Here is a 13,242-nt window from a genome sequence, read left to right as displayed (position 1 = left end):
TTACATCTTGGGAACTCGATAGTATAATTGAGTGGGAGTGTTAATCATAGATATGAACATCTATAGCTTCTGATGAAGAAGTGAAATGATGGTTTTCTTTTAGTTTGGTTCAAGGTGTTAAATGATAGAGATCTCATTTCAATAATTAAATTAGTTTACTGAAATATCATTTACAAGGAACTAAGTGTTTTAAGGATAAAATACAATGAGGGGTAAAACAATATTTTAGTCCTTTCTCATTGTAGACCGTCTATAGAGGATTGAGTGACAATTATGGTTGTAACAATGAATAATTAATATCATATCTATATTTGTTATAGAGCGTTCTATGAATTCAAGAGTGCAATTCCGAGTCTATAGTGGAGTCACGAGGAATTAATAAGTTAGTAAATTTATTTGTTAAATTTATAATAACTTATTGGAGCTTGATTTCATAAGCCCATAGTCCCCATTGTACCTTGGATAAAATCATCTAGATAGTCTCAATTAATTGATTTAATTATCAATTAGAATTATCAAAGTTGACCAGGTCAATTTTGGATAGTTTCACAGAGTTGTGTAATTTTGAGAAGAAAAGAGAAATTATGACAGATTTATTAATTAAGATAAATTGGTATCTAAATTAATAAATAAGTTTAAATCAAAGTTCAAATTATAAATAATTAATTTGATAAAGGATTTAAATAATTATTTAATTAATTAAATCAATAGAAAATAATACAGGCCTTGATTTTAAGTCCAATGGGCTTATAATCAAATGGGAAATTTCATGGGCCTAAAACCCATGATAATTTCGACCTAGGGCTTTAAAATGGCTATTATTTTATTGATTTTTAATTAAATTCAATGGCCTAATTGAGTTAATAAAGGGAGTGCTTAGAGAGAAGTCAAAACACAAGTTTGATAAGTCACAAGTCAGATTTTCTGATAGTTTTAGATTCTCTCTAAACACAAGTCCTTTTCTAAGCCTCTTTGTTATTTTCTCTTCTTCTCTCGATATCTATCTCATGTGTTGAGAATTTCCCACACTAGTCTAGGTGATTCTAAGGATACATTGGAAGATTGTGAAGAAAATAGAAGATCGATTCAGTTTTTTGATAATACTCTGCGACGGAGAGGATACAAGAGTTAGAGAAACTGAAGGAAGGACTATTTCATTCCGCTGCGTATACTGTAAGTATTCTAGTCTTTGTTTCTCTTTGAATTCAATTTTAGAAACATGTTTTAGGCTATCTCGTATTAATTTGTTTAATATTAGATATACATGAAAATAAATAAAGATCCTGTATAAGTTTCCCAACAGGTAAAGGCAAGGGTAAGCTTGGTCAGCCCTGATTCGGAGAACTCTGAAAGCAGAATGTACATGACTAGCTGCTCGGCCGCCACAGTTGAGGAAGGGATAGGAGCAGGAGGATCATAAATGTCTATTTTGCCCTTAGAGTGGCTAATGGTTGTTTATACCTTGAAATTTGGTAAATTGACTTTCAAATGTTGTTTATTTTGGGATCCCTTGTACAAAACGTTTAATTATATGAAATGTATCTTTTATGACCAAAACCTTTTAACCCTAGTTCATTAATAGCTTTAGTGACACGTTTTCAACTAAATGACTTGATTAAAAAGTCCTGCACCTTTATAAACACACAATGTAACGGTCTTGGCTACCCAGGGCATTACAACTTGGTATCAAAGCATCCTAGGTTTAAGGGTTCCTGAAGACCGACTGGACTTGTACATTCGCTGCTAGAGACAAGCTTAATTCAGGGTTTGGTAATGTGTATATGTGCTTATATGCTTAAGTAATTGGAAAGAATTATGATTGTTGTTATCTGTTGGATTAATAGGAAGCATGAGAGACTGATAGAGCCTGGCTCTTGACTGCTGTGTGAAAATATTGAGGCGTGCTTACTAGCATTGCTATGCATGTAAATGAATATCGGAATGATTAACTACATGTTGTGTTTATATGGGTGAATGTATGGATGGATGTCTATATCTTGACGGTTGTGTGGTGATGTTGGGGCATGCTTATTAGCAATATCTTGATTGCTTGTGATTCATTATGTTCCATTGGTGGATTTTGGAAAAGCTTTTACCTTGTCATCATAGTCTGATTGTCGAGTCGTTGATTGCAGATTAACTTGTATAGCTATGCGTCTAAGAAGATATATGCGACTAGCTGACACTATATCTGAGACTAGAGATGATGACCAGGGCCAGATCCCTCCGCCAGACCCTGAGAACTGGCATCAGATTATGGCAGAGATGCAAGCGCGACTTCAAAGCCAAGATGAACAAATTCGTCTTCTGCAACTGCAGGCTCTGTCAGGGAGTGTTGCACCCATTGTGCCACCTGTAGTGGCACTAGTTATTCAGCCAGTGGAAGTTGGGAAAAAGTGGGAGCCATTGTATGAGCGGTTCCGGAAGCAGCATCCCCCAACTTTTGAGGGAGGACCTGATCCACTGAAGGCCGAACAGTGGATGACTATGACTACTACTATCCTAGATTTCATGAGGATAGAAGGATGTGTTAGTGTAACGCCCTGGATAGCCAAGACCGTTACACTGTGTGTTTATAAATGTGCAAGACTTGTTAATCAAGTGAGTTAATCAAAACGTGTTACCCAAAAACTATAGTTGAACTAGGGTTAAAAGGTTTTGGTCTCAAAAGCTGCATTTCTTATAAGTAAATATTTACTATTTACATGGGATCCCAAAAGTAATGAGTTAAAGATTGTCTACAAACGATTCTATAAAGAACGCCCTAGACTAGTGCTTGATAAAACGTTCACATATTCATTGGTTCATAAAAGAAAATCCACTTATTATAAAAGTCTCAGTGGGGACTTGCTTAAAACAATGCAAGTTGGGCTCAATAGTTTTAAAAGAAAATATGAGTTTTTATGAAAAGTTCAAAAGAAAACCAATCCAATAATTAAGTCCCACTGATAATTTAGAAAGTCTCTTAAAACATAACATAATTAAAATGGCGTCTTAAAGTGATCATTTTTCCGTCCATAGGATGCCCCACGCCATACACACCAGGACGATAGAACTTCCCACGTCACCACGCGTGCCACAGAGAAACCTATTTGCTACCTGGAAGGGGAAAGTAAGGGGGTGAGCTAAATGCCCAATAAGGAAGTACAAACAATAAGCAAGTAAGATACAACAAATTCACACACTATCGTTCATCTTTATACATCATAGCATCGTCGTAAAACATCATAACGTAGCATCATAACATCATCATATCATAACATCATCATAACATAAACATCATAGCATCATCATATCATAACATAAACATTATAGCACATTCATACAAAATTCGTTGTGAACATGGCCCGTTAACTTGTACATGCCACCCTTTTGAGGTAAACAAGATTCTCTGGTCCTTGAATAACCTCGGTGCGTCCGCCCATGGCGTTACGTCTTCATATCCTTAGTAACTCGGGTTACGTCTTCTTTATCCTTAGCAACCCATTTTGATGTGTCGCGTTCATCATGCTAACATCCATTCATAACAACAACATATTCATACAAGCCAACATATCATCATACTATGGCATTCATAATTCATAACATTTCATTCACACAACAGTCTTACCATTCATAGCATAAACAAACATAAATTCTATCTAACTTCCTTACCTCAGGTCCGAGCTAAGTAAATTCACAACCTCTCAACGAGCTTATACCATAATCAAAACGACATTTCTTAGCTTCATAAAATTATTATTTTTCCCTTTCATACAACTCATGTGTGCATGGGCCATGCACACATAATAAGAGTTACACACAACATGCAAATATACTTAATTACCCATAAGGCCATAAAAGAATAATGCTCATTTTACCTACTTTGCATGCATGATCTTTTTATAAAAACCACATGGTTGAATAATAGACATAATTTTGGACGTAAAAGTGAATTTGCATGTAACATGCATACGTGGGAACATTGCGTAATTGTGGCGTTTAAAAACGATAATTCTACACGTCCTACTTCTATCGTTTTAAAATTAATAGACTTGTAACATGCTTTGCTTACCATTATTTATTTTCTTAAAATTTCTAGGTTGATTAAATCTCTCAAAACATTATTTTTATTTTATAAAATAATTTTATTTAGCTAAAAAAAATATGTGATAAATCCATTTATTATTTTCAAATTACAAAGAAATAACAAAAGCTTGGAATTTATTTAAAATACCTATGATTACCATGTTTCCTTAGAAAAATCAATTTTAATATTGGCTAATTGTGTTACATAAATGATGTGAGAAAAATATATTTTAAGTGTGGAAAAATATATTTTATTTGAATTATTTTAAGACTTAGTTTTTATGTAACATAAATTCATAAGTGACAATTAATTAATCATTTTAAACCTTTTAAATAAACTTTCAGCCACCATTTATTTCTTTAAAAATCACAAATAAATTGAATTCAATATTTCCCTTAATCAAAATAAAGAAAAATCATAACTATTAAAATATACACTCATACCATATTAAAAATATCATTTTTAATATTACCACAATTTAGGGTATTAATTTTATTTCAAATACTAATCAAATTCATTTTATTGAAACACACTTCACATTTTTTTACAAAAATTCCAGCAATCATATTTATTATTAAAAATCACCATATTGAATTTAAAACCTCATATTTTTCTAAAAATATAATAAAAATTCTGTAGGTATTTATTTGAGTAAAATATCATTTTATTGTGACTTAAAATACCATTTTTAATTTCATAAAATCAACATAGCATTAAGGACATTACTTATGCATGCAAATCATTTTTTTCACCAAACTTTTACCCAATTATTTACAAAAATCAGCAAGCATAATTACTCATGAAATTCATCTTTTATCTCATGGCTTTCAAAAATTTCACATAAAATCATACATGTCCAAAATCCTATCATGCTCTTATTATACAAATAATTCTAAGAATATCACTAACACATATTCATATGTAACATTATAAAACCTTTTTCTATTTCAATGAATTAATACATGAATCCAACAAAACAATAACAACAACATACATTAATACATAAACACCATTATTCATATATACCTTTATATTAAACCTAACATGTTTCTATCATTATTTTCATGCATCTTATAATTTATTCTTTCACAATATCATATGCATCCTATAAAAATTTCATGGATCCAAATATCAAGATTCCCAATTATCATTTTATCCAAATTACATAGGTCCTAAAACATGGATCTAATATATTGAAAATCACAAAACATAAAACAAAATATAAAGATGATCCTTAGGTATACCTAGGCCGAAATCCCCATATTTGCATTAATAAATTACCACTAATCATTATACATAGAAAATCAACATCAAAACCCTTTTAGACATTAAACCATAATACCCTTCATGCAAATCAAACAACTCACTATCAACAAGATATCAAGAACACAAAGTACCTATTTTCCTACCCAAAACACAAATCCCCTTTGACCATAATCCCTCTAATATTTTACTCATCAAAACCAATACTCATAAAATTTAGGGAGGGATTTCAATACCTCTCTTGATAGAAATCAAGAATCCAAACTAGATGCACCTCCTTGCTCAAACCCTAGGGGTTGTATATTTTGAATAATCAAGATGGAGAAGAAGATGAACAAAAGTTAGAGACAACCCAATCACAATACTAGATTAATCATAAGGAAAAACAACCAAAAACCTTACCTTAGCTTGAACCCTTCTTCTTCTTCTTCTTCTTCTTCTTCCTTTCTTCTTCTTCTCCTTCTCTCTAGAAATGGCATCCCACTTCTCTCTAGCACACCACTCCCTCTCTCTCTATCCTCTCTCTAAGCCACGGCCAAATGGCCCTTTTTTCTTCATGTCCCCTTTCAACTCCTATTTTCCCCATAAAGCCATCACCAAATTTGATGGTAATTTCCCTAATTCACTCATCTGATTAAGCCTAAAATCCTTTATAATAAAGATTGATTTATTTGAATTAAAATGGTCAAATTTTCCCTTACCCAATATGCGCTAAAATTCCCTAAAATCATCTCTTAATTGATTGAAAAATATAAAGGAAATAAACCATTTCCTTTTCCTACCCAAACCGTCTATCACTTCCCATTTCCCCTTTTTATTTTTTATTTTTTTCTCTTTATTTAATTTAAATTACTCAATTAATAAAATTTGTAGAAAATCCACGCATGTGCATCTTATTACCATGTACTTGCACACACTAAATCACTAGGGTGCATCACTATCTACCATGCACCTTAGTGCATTCAACCAAATCTCACATAATCACATTTTTTTAAAATAAAATAAATACATATTATTTAACAAGTAATTTCATAAAAATATTCTACAAACAATTCTAACAATTAAATAAAATAACAAACAATCAAGTAAAACAAACAACAACTAAATAAAATAAACAACATTTAAATAAAACAATTCATCACACTTAACACTTAAATAAAATAAATCACAAAATTTTAATAATCTAAAAAAAAAAAATTGGTGCACCACATTATACCCTCCTTAAAAGGAATTTCGTCCCGAAATTCTTTCTTACCAAATAATTCAGGGTATCTTGCTTTCATGTCTTCCTCCAACTCCCATGTTGCTTATCGTTCTGTACTATTCTTCCACAGGACCTTAACTAGTGGAATCCTTTTGGATCTCAATTCCTTGATTCCCTTTTCTATAATGCGCTCAGGCTTTTCATCATAACTCAGGTCTTGCTTCAGCTGTAACGGCTCGTAACTCAACACATGAGAGGAGTCTGACACATACTTACGCAACATCGAGATGTGAAAGACGTTATGCGTTTCAGCTAATGCTGGGGGCAGTGCCAAATGGTACGCAACTTTCTTTACTCTGTCCAATATCTCAAATGGACCAATATATCTAGGGCTTAACTTCCCTTTCTTTCCAAAATGCATCACACCTTTCATCGGTGAGACTTTCAAGAAAACAAACTCGCCCACTAAAAACTCGATGTCCCTTCTCTTGAGGTCAGCGTAGCTCTTTTGCCTACTCTGCGCAGTAAGCATCCTTTGGCGAATCTTCTCAATCGCCTCACTGGCTTCCCTAACTGCTTCAGGACCTAAAATATGTTTCTCCCTAACTTCATCCCAGTGCAAAGGAGATCTACATTTACGCCCATAAAGCATCTCATAGGGAGCCATCCCAATGGTAGATTGGTAACTGTTATTGTACGAGAACTCCATTAGGGGTAGATATCGGTTCCAAGACTCTGAAAAGTCCAAAGCACATCACCTCAACATGTCTTCTAAAATCTGAATGGTCCTCTCAGACTGGCCATCGGTCTGAGGATGAAAAGGCATGCTAAACTTTAGTCTTGATCCCATAGCTCTCTATAGCCCTTTCCAAAAGTTCGATGTGAAAACTGACCCTCGATCAGAAATTATCGACTTTGGCACCCCATGAAGTCTCACTATCTCACTAACATACAAGTCAGCATATTGATCTGCCGAGTATGTGGTCTTACCTGGAAGAAAATGGGCAGACTTAGTGAGTCTATCTACTATCACCCACACTGAGTCGTGCTGCTTGGTAGTTCTAGGCAACCCTACCACAAAATCCATTGCGATATCCTCCCATTTCCATTCAGGAATGTAGAGCGGTTGAAGCAACCCTGCTGGCCTCTAGTGTTCCGCTTTTACTTGTTGGCATGTCAAACATTTAGCAACAAACTCAGCAATGTCCCTCTTCATTCCATGCCACCAATATACTGCCTTAAGGTCTTGGTACATTTTCGTGGACCCTGGGTGCAAGGAATAAGGCGTTGTGTGCGCTTCTTTCATAATACTTTCCTTAATTTCAGCATTGTCGGGCACGCAAATCCTATCCTTGAATCTTAGCAATCCACCATTGGACATTGTGAAATCACTGCTGCCACCTTCTTGTAGCAAAGTCTCTTGTTTCACTAAGGCTTCATCCAATTTCTGTCCTTCTCGAATTTGTTCTAATAAGGAGGATTGCAATGTGAGGTTTGCCAAACTTCTAGGCAACCCTAGCACAAAATCCATTGCGATATCCTCCCGTTTCCATTCAGGAATGTAGAGCGGTTGAAGCAACCCTGCTGGCCTCTGGTGTTCCGCTTTGACTTGCTGGCATGTCAAACATCTAGCAACAAACTCAGCAATGTCCCTCTTCATTCCATGCCACCAATATACTGCCTTAAGGTCTTGGTACATTTTCGTGGACCCTGGGTGCAAGGAATAAGGCGTTGTGTGCTATTCTTTCATAATACTTTCCTTGATTTCAGCATTGTCGGGCACGCAAATTTTTAATTATGTTATGTTTAAAGAGACTTTCTAAATTATCAGTGGGGCTTAATTATGGGATTGGTTTTCTTTTGAACTTTGCATAAAACCTCATATTTTCTTTTAAAACTATTGGGCCCCACTTGCATTGTTTTAAGCAAGTCCCCACTGAGACTTTTATAATAAGTGGATTTTCTTTTATGAATCAATGAATATGTGAATGTGTTATCAAGCACTAGTCTAGGGTGTTCTTTACAAATGGTTTCAGAGACGGTCGTCCATGTTTCCAAGGACCCTCCCCATACACGCTACAGACGGGAAAATCTCACCTCACTGCGTCGTAAGTATTTGTTTATTACTTGTTTTTGTTTTATTTAATTTTTTATAGTTCCGTAACTGCAGTAGTAAAAATGCCTCTTGTGTTGAGAACGACAAAGAAACAATTGCTTAAGGAGATCCGCATGATTCCAAGGGTCGAGCTTGACGAGGACCCTTATGATTGGCGCATGGCGGTCTTAAAGACAACAAACTAGGTCTGCGATCGTATCCAAGGAATAATGAATAAGAGGGGAGCCTTGCTTTGGCCCACAAAAAAATTTGGGTGATGAGTGAAGCTTTGTCGATGTACCCGGAGGCTCTTGAACAGTTAAATCAATCATGTAATGACTTTGTGCTAGATGACATGGAGTTTAGCACCGTGGAGTTTACGATTCGCGACTTTCTGGTAAGTTACGACCTTAGTCGTCAGGAGCTGGTATTAGTAAAGATGGATGATGGCGAAATAGAGGAGCGTTTAGAGACAGTGCATGACGTGGAAGGAGAATCAGCAGTTGAGGAAGTACTGCAAGCTATACCGCGTCTGACCGCGAGGATGGAGATTATGGCAAGCGTGCCTGACTATTTCCACATTCTGGAGGATATCTTTGACTATAATTCAGGGGACGAGTCCACCGTCCAGGACTAGAGTCCATTTCAGAATCGTCGCATGGGGGTGCCAATAAATAAGATGGAATAATAATAATTTTCTAAGACCTTAAAGGATTTATGTTTTGGTTAGTTAAACACTTTTTGGGATTGTTTAATTTTGGAATAATTTAAACGTTTTGAATGCTATGGATATTTTGTTGCAAACTTTAAATGATGAGATGTGAACGTATGATTTTACAAATATCCATCAAACCAATAAGAAATGTTCCTTCCTTATGATTTTTCCTTTGATTTGCCTTAGAACTTCATCATGTCAACCAGAGGAAGAGGAGGAAAGGGAAGAGGTAGAGGCAGAGGAAAGGGTGCCTCCACAAGGTCTGAAACTACGGCCACCCCTGACATTGAAATGCCATCTGTTCAACCTGGAGCTCCAGCAGCACCATCTGTGGACCTGGCTGCAGAGGTAGCAAGGTTAAGAGAACAATTAAGACTAAGAGAAGAGGAATTAACACAAGCTAGACAAGCACCACAGACAACCCAAACACACCAGATACCTCAACTACCAGTGGCACAACCCCAGCCGCTAGTACCACCACCTGCACCACTACCAGTAGCCTATGGGTTCGAACCAGTATATGAACGCTTTAGGAAACAAGCCCCACTGACGTTTGAAGGAAAAGTTAATCCAATGGTGGCAGAAGATTGGTTAAGGTCTGTTGAGGCTATTTTTGATCATATGGAGTTAGATGATCGCCAAAGGGTTTCCTGCGCAGTTTATTTACTTAAGATGGATGCATGGATTTGGTGGGACGTGACTAAACAGACCCGTGATCCAAATACCATGACTTGGGCGGAGTTTGTCTAGGCATTCATTAAGAAGTATTACAGTCCAGCTGTGCTAGCAACTAAGGTTGATGAATTTATAACTCTGGTACAAGGGAATCTTTCGGTCACCGAATATGCACATAAGTTCGATCGATTGCCCAAATTTTCCCCTGAAGTGGTGCCAACTAACGCATTGCGAGTCCAGAGGTTTGTAAGGGGACTCAAACCAATGATTGCGAGGGACATTAGGATGACCAGTGCTGAGGTGGTCAGTTATGCAGAGGTACTGAATAGAGCTCTTGAAGCTGAATATTTGGAAGAACGGATATGGAAGGATAATGCCGCTAGAAGAGAGAACCACCGCAACAAGAGCTTCCATGAGAGCAACAAGAGAAAGGCTAACGAAGGGCAGAATAGTGGGGTTGATAAAAGACCTAGACCTCCAGCCACGAATAGCAATAACCACAACTCCCAGAACCATAGCAACTGCAACAACCGCTTCAATGACCGAAACCGTGGGAACCAACAAGGCAACCTAGTCGAGCATCCTATCTATCCTAAATGCTCGAAGAGACACCAAGGAGAGTGACAGGCCAGTACCAAAAAATGCTACAAGTGCGGTCAGGCAGGACACTTGAGAAAGAATTGCCCACAATGGAAGGTGGGACAGAATAATAATAACAATCTGGTGCCAGCAAGAGTCTTTGCCTTAACCCAGAATGAAGCGGCCAATAGCAACACCGTGGTTACAGGTCAGCTCCCTATATCTGGTACAATGTGTAGAGTCTTAATTGATTCTGGAGCGACTCATTCTTATGTTTCCATGAATGTGATTGATAGACTGAATATGCCTTATAAGATGTTTGAACATACCTTTAGTACATTGTTGTCATCGGGAGATATGATGTTGTCAAATAAGTGGTTACCGTCAACACCTGTAACGGTAGAGGGTAGGGAGTGCCAACAGATCTCATAGAACTGAGTATACCGGATTATGATGTCATATTCGGCATGGATTGGTTATCCAAACATGGGGCTACGATAGACTGTCGAAAGAAGACCGTGGAGTTCAGGCCAAAGGAAGGAGAGGTCTTTTCCTTTAAAGGCAAAGTAGTGAGCTTTCGAACACCTATAATATCTGCACTGGAAGCATGGAATATGATGCAACATGGATGTTTGGCGTTCCTTGCCAGTGTGGTGGATAATTCTAAAGAGTCAGAACTAAGGCCAGAAAATGTACATATTGTTTGTGAGTTCCCGGAGGTGTTTCCCGAGGAATTACCAGGACTACCCCCAGACAGAGAAATCAAGTTTGTAATCGAAATTGCACCTGAAACTGCACCAATCTCTAAAGCACCCTATTGAATGGTGCCGGTAGAGTTAACGGAACTTAAGAACCAACTACAGGATTTGTTGGACAAAGGGTTCATAAGACCTAGCCATTCGCCATGGGGAGCACCAGTCCTATTTGTGAAGAAGAAGGATGAGAGTATGAGAATGTGCATTGATTACCGAGAGCTCAATAAGGTCACCATTAAGAATAAGTATCCTTTGCCTAGGATAGATGACATTGTTGATCAACTGCAAGGGGCTTCAGTATTCTCGAAGATTGATCTGCGATCCGGGTACCATCAGTTGAAAGTGAAAGAGGGAGACATTCCAAAAACGGCCTTCAGAACTTGCTATGGGCACTATGAATTCTTAGTGATGTCCTTTAGACTCACCAATGCCCCAGCAGCCTTTATGGACATGATGAATAGGGTATTCAAGGATTTCTTGGACAAGTTTGTAGTAGTGTTCATTGATGATATCCTCATTTACTCGAAGACCAAGGAGGAGCACGAGGAGCATTTGAGATTGACTCTGAACAGATTATAGGAACATCAGTTGTACGCCAAGTTCTCTAAATGCGAGTTTTGGCTGGAACAGGTAACTTTTTTATGGCACATAGTTTCTAAGAATGGGATAGCAGTAGACCCATCAAAGATCGAGGCCATTAGAGATTGGCCCCAGCCAAAGAATGCCTCAGAAGTACGGAGTTTCTTGGGGTTGGCGGGTTATTATAGGAAGTTTGTCTAGGGTTTCTCAAAGATCACCACCCCATTGACCAACTTAACCCGGAAACATCAGAAGTTGGCATGGACAGAAAAATGTGAAGAGAGTTTTCAAACCATGAAGGATAAGTTGATTTCCGCGCCTATCCTTTGTGTACCCACTGAGGGCAGAAAATTTGTGGTGTACTGTGATGCATCAAAGAACGGCTTGGGATGCGTGTTGATGCAAGAAGGGAAGGTGGTAGCTTATGCTTCTAGACAACTCAAGGATTATGAGCAGCGGTATCCCACTCATGACCTTGAATTAGCAGCAGTAGTGTTCGCACTAAAGATATGGAGACATCACCTGTATGGAGACAAGTGTGAGATATACACTGACCAAAAAAGTCTGAAATACTTTTTCACACAAAAGGAACTGAACATGAGGCAGCGAAGGTGGTTGGAATTAGTAAAGGACTACGACTGCAAGATTCTATACCACCCAGGCAAGGCCAATGTAGTTGCTGATGCTTTGAGCAGGCGGAGACATGGGAGTATCTCAGCCTTACATACGATAGAGATGCCTCTTCAGAAAGAGATCATAAATGCCGGCATCGAAATTGTGACGTGGGAAGTTCTATCGTCCTGGTGTGTATGGAGTGGGGCATCCTATGGACGGAAAAACAATCACTTTAAGACGACATTTTAATTATGTTATGTTTTAAGAGACTTTCTAAATTATCAGTGGGACTTAAGTATTGGATTGGTTTTCTTTTGAACTTTGCATAAAAACTCATATTTTCTTTTAAAACTATTGGGCCCAACTTTCATTGTTTTAAGCAAGTCCCCACTGAGACTTTTATAATAAGTGGATTTTCTTTTATGAACAAATGAATATGTGAACGTTTTATCAAGCACTAGTCTAGGGTGTTCTTTACAGATTCAAAATCCAGAGACAATAATTAGCCACTCTAAGGCAAAACAGACAGATGGGCAATACTCATCCTGATCCACTCCTCGGCCATGGCGGCCGAACAGCTGACTATATACATTCAGCCTCGCAGCTCTTCATCTCAGGATTGGTCCAACTTGCCTTTGCCTTTACCTCAACCATGTAGCACCCGTGAGCTGAGGCCCAGCAAGAAAACACAAT

This window comes from Humulus lupulus, chromosome 4 (genome assembly GCF_963169125.1).
Source record: "Humulus lupulus chromosome 4, drHumLupu1.1, whole genome shotgun sequence".
Taxonomy (NCBI): domain Eukaryota; kingdom Viridiplantae; phylum Streptophyta; class Magnoliopsida; order Rosales; family Cannabaceae; genus Humulus; species Humulus lupulus.
The sequence above is the reverse complement of the archived record's forward strand: the minus strand, read 5'-3'. Positions refer to the sequence as shown.